Here is an 8,147-nt window from a genome sequence, read left to right on the forward strand (position 1 = left end):
CCTTGGCTCTACTGCAGGAAATGGGGATGCCAAGTTTGGAAGTTCAGGCCACTGGGTGTGCTTTTGGTTGGAGAAGAGGCCTCCAGGGAAAGAAGGACAGTGGGAGAGGGTTGGAAGCCCATAAAGCCTCCAGAGCCCCAAATAAGGAAGCTGGCTAAGAGATTTCCCACTCTGCAGAAAGAAGGCCCTTCACTGTACAGTTCACGTCTTTGGGGTCCAGCATGCTTGTATTCATATAGCCTAAAACCCCATGGCAACCTTGACCACCAGGAAGCTGAGAGTTTGAACCCATAGGATGAGAGGTGCCTGGGAGAGGCTGCTGAGCAAGGGCTTCCCTCTGGGAGTCCCTGCAGGGATGGAGTCTTGCACCCAGCCGCTGGCACAGTGGCAAAGCCCAACTGTCTGTGAGGGGCTCTTGTCCTCAGGGTCCTGGGTCAGCAGCTCCTGCAACTCCTCAAACAGGTGAATATTTAGTAGGAATGAGGTCTTGGCCTCTTTGATGACCCTCTGCCTGACCTCAGGGGTCTTCTCCAGAGTGTTCATTCGCCAGAACTTGACCTGGTTGAACGTGGTGGTGCTGGCATGTTGGGCACGGTGAAGAAAGCCAGGCCCCCGAATGAGCTGGGCAGGTCCAGGGCCTTCTGAGAAATCTTCTTGAGGAACTGGCCCCCAGACAGGTGGCTCAGGTGGGTCACCAGCAGCTTGGGTTCTTTGCCCTTACCCTATTTAAGTTGCCTCTCATACAGCTGCATGGCTGAAGCATAGGGGCTGGCCTTCTGCCAGTGTGGCACATACTAGAAGGTCATGTACTGCTCCTGGGCTATCTTGCCAAGCAGCTCCTCTGGGAAGTAGAGGGGGGTGTAGATGGGGTTATCATTGTTGCTCTCAATCTCCTCCTTCAGGGCCATATAGACTTGGTACAGGATGCCATCACCAGCTTGAAGTCCTTTCAGGTCACCTGGAAGTTCCTCATATACTCAGCATTCTGTGCCTGGGTGTGCACCTCCTTAGTGACCCCCTTGGAGGCCTCAAACAGATCCAGAGCCATGCTGTTACTCTATGGACCATCCCTGGCCCGGGCTGGGCTGGTGCTGGTGCCTCTGGCTGCATTGGAGGATCAGGCAGCGGCGCCTGGGAACCTCCTTCATCTCTTGGTTTGCGTCTGTGGTTTCGTGTTCCCACTTTCCCTTCTTAGTTCTTTTCCTGGTTTTTACACTGGTCTACCTTATCCTAATCATTTACTCTTTTCCCTTCTTGTCTCCTTGATCTTCTCTTTTCTCCCCCTGCCCTTTCCCCCGCTTGCTCCTCACTGCTTTCCTTTCTCTTCAGCTCAGTTTCAACCCTCATTTTTCATGTGACCTTGCACGCCAGGGTGTGCTCAGTTATGAGCTTGTCTCTCCAACCAATCCCAGAACTCTTTGATCTCAGAGTAACCTGACCAACCCTGGCATTTCTTTGAACTCAGTGCCTTTGGCTTTTCTCAATAGCTCTTCCTAACTGCTGCCTGCAATTTTTGTGTTTCCGAGAGTTCCATTTGTTCAAAGGTGCCAGTTGTATGTGTGCCAAATATTTGAGGTTTTGTTAAGAGACCATAAATTTGGACACTTTAAACAGGAAATTTTAACCATGCCCCACTACTTAAATGATTCTTAATAATTCAAGTCTTAGGTGAAGTAAATAATACTGTTATAGGAAAATAATTAATAAGAAACAGCAGCAAATATGAAATAGAAGCTTATATTGCTTCTCATCACAAAATAAAAATAATATTTCTTATCTGCACAGAAATTCCATTGCAACACCATTTCTTAAACTGTTATGGAAGCAGTTCAATAATTTTATAAAATCCATCTGTACTAGTTTCATGTGTTTATTTAAATTACTATTATAACTAGGATGAAGAAGTGATGGCATAAAAGACATTAGAAAATTATAACATGCAAAAAGTATAGAAAAATATAATAAGTCCTAAGAAGGAATATTGAAATAATTAATAACAATTAGTAATTGAATCACTTAAAAACTTAATGATAGATTTGCAAAGCAGGTTAGTTAATATTATCTATCTGCAAAGTAGACATAATATAGCTCAATCATTTTCCTTTCTCTATTTCTTTCACACATACACATGATTATCCTTAAAAAGCAATTATCAGGAGTTGACCTAAAGATTTTATCTGCATAGGGATAAAAATAATCTGATTGAACTCCCTCAACAATTTGATGTGATTATCATTTTTTACTGCATTGTTATCACACTGATTGTAGATAAGAAAGCCAGTTGGTTGATTCTTTATGAAAAGTGGCTCGCCATCCCGGGGGATAAATAAAAAGAGGAACAGAAGTGAACCACACTTTTACTGTGTGTGAAAAATTCCCCTAATTTTTCATTTAGGAAGAAAAGAGGGAGGGAGGGAAGAAGGGAGGGAGAGAGAGAGGAGAAAAACAAGAAAAAGAAAGACTTTCTTCACTCTTTTATTGAAAGTTGAAACTTAAGATACTCTAAAAATTTCTGGGCACAGTGTCTCAGGCCTGTAATCCCAGCAGCTCTGGAGGCTGAGACAGGAGGATTGAGAGCTCAAAGCCAGCCTCAGCAATGGCAAGGCACTAAGAAGGCAAGGCACCAAGCAACTCAGTGAGACCCTGTCTCTAAATAAAATACAAAAATAGGGCTGGGGATGTGGCTCAGTGGCAGAGTGCTCCTGAGTTCAATCCCTGGTACAAACAACAACAACAAAACAAAAAAACACAAAACAAACAAAAAACTCTAAAAATTGTACTAACTTTGGTGCTTGAGACCTGGACTTTGCTGCCCCTAGGGGATGATGAAGAAGAGGTGTGCTCTTTATGAGTCAATACCTTTGGGATTATTTGGAGAAGATGCTAATTGTCCTTTACAAATCACTGTATCCTTGGCATAGTCTAGGACCTGAGAATCCATGTGTTAGAAAGGAATCCTCTTAGAGCTTTTGTTTCCTTGTAAAACTTAACTTCCCTTAAAATGGGAATCACTTTTGGTGTTTCAAACACTTAAAACAAGGGCTTAATGACCCCATAGAAGAGTGAGCTACCAGATTAACAAAGATTGAATAAGTAAATGCTGAAAAACATTAGAAAAAAACTTCATGTTTAATTTTTTTGTTTGTTTCTTACCATTTTGACCAAAGGCTAGACCTGCTGAATCTATATCAAATGTGCTGAGATATTGCTTTATGTGTATGGGTGTAAACTTAATTTTACTCTATAGATAGCACTTGAATCTTTACTATGTGCAAGCTATCATTCTAGGCTTTGAAGAAATCAAGCACACAAATTCACACATTGAATTATGAATTTTTAAAAATTAATTGCATATATTAACAAATATTCATTTATCTTACCTTTTTTCAGCAAGTAGCTATAAAATTCTTAATATATGCTCATGAATATTCTGCTGCTAGGAATATTGAGGTCAACTGAAGGAAAACTTCTTTCACAGAGTTTATTTTCTCTAGAGAGTGAGAAAGATATACAAAAATTAATTATATAATAGTAGAAAGTATTGAGAGATGAGATGAAGGAATAACTAAGGGAAAGTGGGTTTCAGAGGCAGACTGAATGAAGAATCAGCCAACCATACACAAATTCAAATAAAGAACATTTCAACCAGAGTTAAAAAGGTCAATGTCAAGATAGATTCTAGCATGTTCAAGTAAGAGCCTCCCAGGCTGTGAGGCTTCATCAGAGTGAATAGTGACAATGTGAGTTAAAAGTGGTGACGTAGGCCACAGCCAAGCAATGAAGAGGGGCAAGCCTTGTGTTATGAAGTTTGGATTTTAAGTGGGAAGAGGAATCTCTATTGAGGTTTTAAGGAGAAAAGTGAAAGGATAAAATATACAGTTTCAATTTTTTTTCCTACCTAAAAAACAACTCTGTGTAAACTCTGTATGTTTGGTTTGTTTTGGTTTGTACTGGGGATTGAACCCAGGGACACTATATCTCAGCTACATCCCCATTGCTTTTAATTTTTTTTATTTTGATGCAGGGTCTTGCTAAATTGTTGAGGCTGGCCATGAATTTGTGGTCTTCCTGCCTTAGCTTCTCAAGTGACTGGGATTACAGTTATGTACCTCCATGCCTGCTTGTACTCCAATTATTTTGAGATACTGTTTATCAAAAGAAATTTCCTACAAGAAATGGCCAAGTTAACTCCTATTAAAGATGTAGGAAGCCATAATAGAACTTCCCTCCCATCTTAACAACAAGGAAAAGACAGATAATCTAGAAAAGCTTACCTTTCCCAAATGCATCAGAGACTTGAGGCTATGACAGTGAAGCAAACTGAGTTCTGAGTGACAAGCAAGTCCAAGGAGAGTTGGGAGAGATGGACTATTTACCCTTTAGCAGAGCCTGGGAGAAAGAGACAAGTGCCACACAAGTGGGTAATAAATGATCAGTTAAATTTTAATAAAATATAAAAGATTAAGGAGGGCTAGCACATTAGTTTGAAATAACTGAGAGTGCCACACATAATGGGAGTTCTCACTTAGTTAAAGAATCTTCTCCATGGCTGCCATTGAATTGTCCTAAGAAGGATGTGTGTGAGTTAGAAGACTTGAGTCTCTTCACTAGCAAACACTAAGGGACCAGTTTACAACAGGAATTCCCCAGGCCTTATATTTATGAGAAGTGAAAACCTAATCCATTGAGCAAACCCTCCTGCTCCTAGGGCTTCTAGGAAATAGTTCATTTAAAACCACTGGAGGAAGGGAAAGAAACCTTCCTTTTTGCTAGAGTAAGGAGCCAAGGAGACACTGCTTCTGAAGGCAGGGTAGAAATAAAAGGAGAAAGTCCAGGAGATGCTGTAGGGCTCAGAATCCTGACTGATAACCTAGCAGGTCTACTACAGTTGAGGGAGGAGCAAAGAGATCTTTCAAAGATACAGAAACTGACTGTCATTGAAGGAATAGGTAGGAATGGTGAAAAGATGCCATTTCCTAGGCTCAGACACATGGACTCTATCTGTACCAGGTGAATAAAGAAATTCCTCACTCCTGTCACAAGCTTTGCAGTGCTAAACTTAACATAAGCAATGGAATCTCCAAAACACTCAATCCAGGATTTTATGTACAGCAAAAGTGTCTTATAGAAATGAAAAAAAATATTAGAACTTTCAGACACACACACACACACACACACACAGAAAAAGAAAACAACTTAAAAGGTTTATTGTTGGCATATCTGTATTGTAAGCTCTTCAGAGACAGTGTGATACCAATGGAGGTTTAAATCTCTACAAAAAAGGACACCAAAAATATTAAAATGCTGGTAGATATATGATACCACTTTTCTTACTTTAAAATGAGTAAATGTAAAATGTGCAATTTGCTAATACAAAATAATAAAAATATATTGTGCATTTTATAACAGAGAAGTCCAATGCACCATAAGAAAAGCAAAAATAATGGGAAGTAGGAAATGAATTTAAAATTTATACTGTTGTAAAGTTCTTACATAGTAAAATGGTATAATACAATTTGAAGATAGAGTTTCATGAGTGATTTATATTATAAAATTTAGAATGCATATATTCACTCATACTTATATACATGTCTATGAATATATATGCATATATATCACATATTTCCCAGGCATGCTACCTTGTACAGTAAAAGGAACTTTGAAATGTGATTAAGGATCTGGAGCTAAGGATATGATGGTAGAAATAAGAGGCTGGAGTAATACAAAGAAAGGACCATAAGATGAGCAATGCAGGCAGCCTTGAGAGGCTGAAAAAGGTAGGGGAGTAATGTCAAATATAATTTTTTATTGTAGGAAACACAATAAACTGTAGGTGTGAGTGTGTGTGTGTGTGTGTACACATGTATTAGACTTCATGAAACTAAAAGGTTTGTTCTTTGAAAGTTTTTTAAGAAAATTAAAAGATAATAATAGATTGGAAGAAAAAGACTTCTATCAATATATCCATGTGCTTACAACTAAATAAGATAAATAACCCAATATTAAAATAGGCAAAAACTTGAGCAAATGCTCCTCACAGAAGAGATATGGATGGCAAATAAACAAGTGAGAAGCTATTATACATCCTTAGTTATTACAAAAGGCAAAATAAATAAAAGACAACCTATGACTTGTGCAGTAAAATGTTTAAAATAATAATAATAATAATAATAATAATAATAATAATAATAATAAAACTGAGTATAAAATATTGGCAATATCAAAGACCTTGGATTCCTACTCATACTGGTGGTAATGGCACAGCCATTTTGTAAAACAATTTATCATTTACATGTCAAATTTATACTTACCATATAACATAGTAACTCCACTCCTATTTATTTATTCTAGAGAAATGAAAACACTTGGCTCCCTGTATACCTGCATGCAGATGTTTCTGGGATAAATTTGGGAATTACTCCCATGTAGAATTCTATATTTGTGTTAGTTTTTCTGTTCATGTGGTAACAAATTATCATAAATTTAGTGTCTTGAAAAAAAATTCATTCGTTATCTCTCAATTTTGTGGTTGGAAGTCTTGGTTCTCTGTTTAGGATCTCACAAGGCTAAAATCTGGGGTACCCCCTGGGCTGTCCAGTTATCTGAAGGCTCTGTGGAAATTTTTGCTTCCAATTTCATTCAGATTGTTGGCAGAATCTAGTTCCTTCTGATGTAGGCTTGAATTCCCCGTATCTTAGTTTCAGTTACTATGACAAATGGTCATAGACTAAGTGATTAAAACAGTATTTATTTCTCCCAGTTCTGGATGCTGGGAAGTCCAAGGAGCTGGCAGATTGATGTCTGGTGCGGGTCCATTTCCTGATTGCAGGTGGTCATCTTCTTTTATCAAAGGGAGAATAGAAAACAATTCTTTTTACATCTTTTATTATTAGGGTACTAATTCAATTTTTGAGGATTTCATCATCATGATTTAATTACCTTCCAAATGTGCCATCTCAGAATACTGTCACTTTGGGGATTAAAATATATATTCTGGGCAAACGTAAACATTTAGCATATATCACCTAGTTTCAGGTGGCTGTTCTCTGCTATGAAAGCTTCCTACATTCCTTTTCATGTGGATCCTCTGTAGTCAAAGTCACCAATAGTACATGGACTTTCATGCTTATTTTCTCTGACTTGCCCTTTTGTTAACAGCATTAGAAAACTTTTTGCCTTTTTAAGTCTTGTATGTGTATACCCACCTGGGTATCTCCTGGTTATTCTAGTAGCCTTATGCCCAACTGTATCAAAGAACATAACATAATCATGGGCATGATATTTCATGTTCAAAAGTTCTATCCATATCAAATGGAAGAAAGTTACATAAGGGTGTGTATCTGAGGTCATTCTTAGAATTCTGCCCACCACCATATTATTTAAGAAACAATAAATATGTTAGAATATTTGTCAATGACCATTAATGAAACTTGTATTGTTAAAGAATTCTTTTGCTTTTCTTCATGACGTTTTAACATTATACAGACAAAGCTAATGGGTAAGGTATCTAGAATGATCTAGTGATAGATTTTGACTGGGTGTTCAATATCATATTAATGACAAAATTTTGCTTTCCAGATTTTATTCCCAAGAGATTTCTTTGATTAAGTATATGGTAAATTATAATTTCTGGATGAGTTGTATTGACCATATTTTTCAGGAATAAAAGAAAAGAGACAAAACCTTGAATTTAAGTGCTCAGGAGAGCTTTTAAGAAAGCAAGCAATGACATAGATCACCAGGACATGTAATTTGGGAAATGTAACAAGGTGGGAGAAGCAGATGACATCAGCTGCCGTATAAAAATTAAGTATTGGATTATGTGCTGTTTCTACTCTGTCAGAAATATCCTAATGGCATTAGTTTTCAACTTTATTTCATAGGAGATCTGTCTTTATCTATCAAATATATATTAGATAATTATTTATGCATATTAAATATAATCATATACATTTATATACATTAATATGTATAAAATGTATGTTATATATAAATGTATAAATAGATACAGTAAGTTCAACCTGGTAAGTGATATTTAAGTGGCAGAGAATATATATTACATAAAGCAAGTATATATTCCTGGAGTAAATAGGCACGAACTATTTTTTTCAAGTAAGATAAGCTTACTTGTCCATATTTTAGGAATA

The 8,147-nt window shown here is 37.4% G+C and overlaps 1 pseudogene; it reads right to left on the minus strand.

Annotated features, from left to right (window-relative positions):
* Positions 1 to 240: 240 nt before the first annotated feature.
* On the minus strand, positions 241 to 1,347 carry LOC114105019 (heme oxygenase 1 pseudogene; annotated as a pseudogene).
* Positions 1,348 to 8,147: the final 6,800 nt, after the last annotated feature.

This window comes from Marmota flaviventris, chromosome 13, assembly GCF_047511675.1.
Source record: "Marmota flaviventris isolate mMarFla1 chromosome 13, mMarFla1.hap1, whole genome shotgun sequence".
Lineage (NCBI taxonomy): Eukaryota > Metazoa > Chordata > Mammalia > Rodentia > Sciuridae > Marmota > Marmota flaviventris.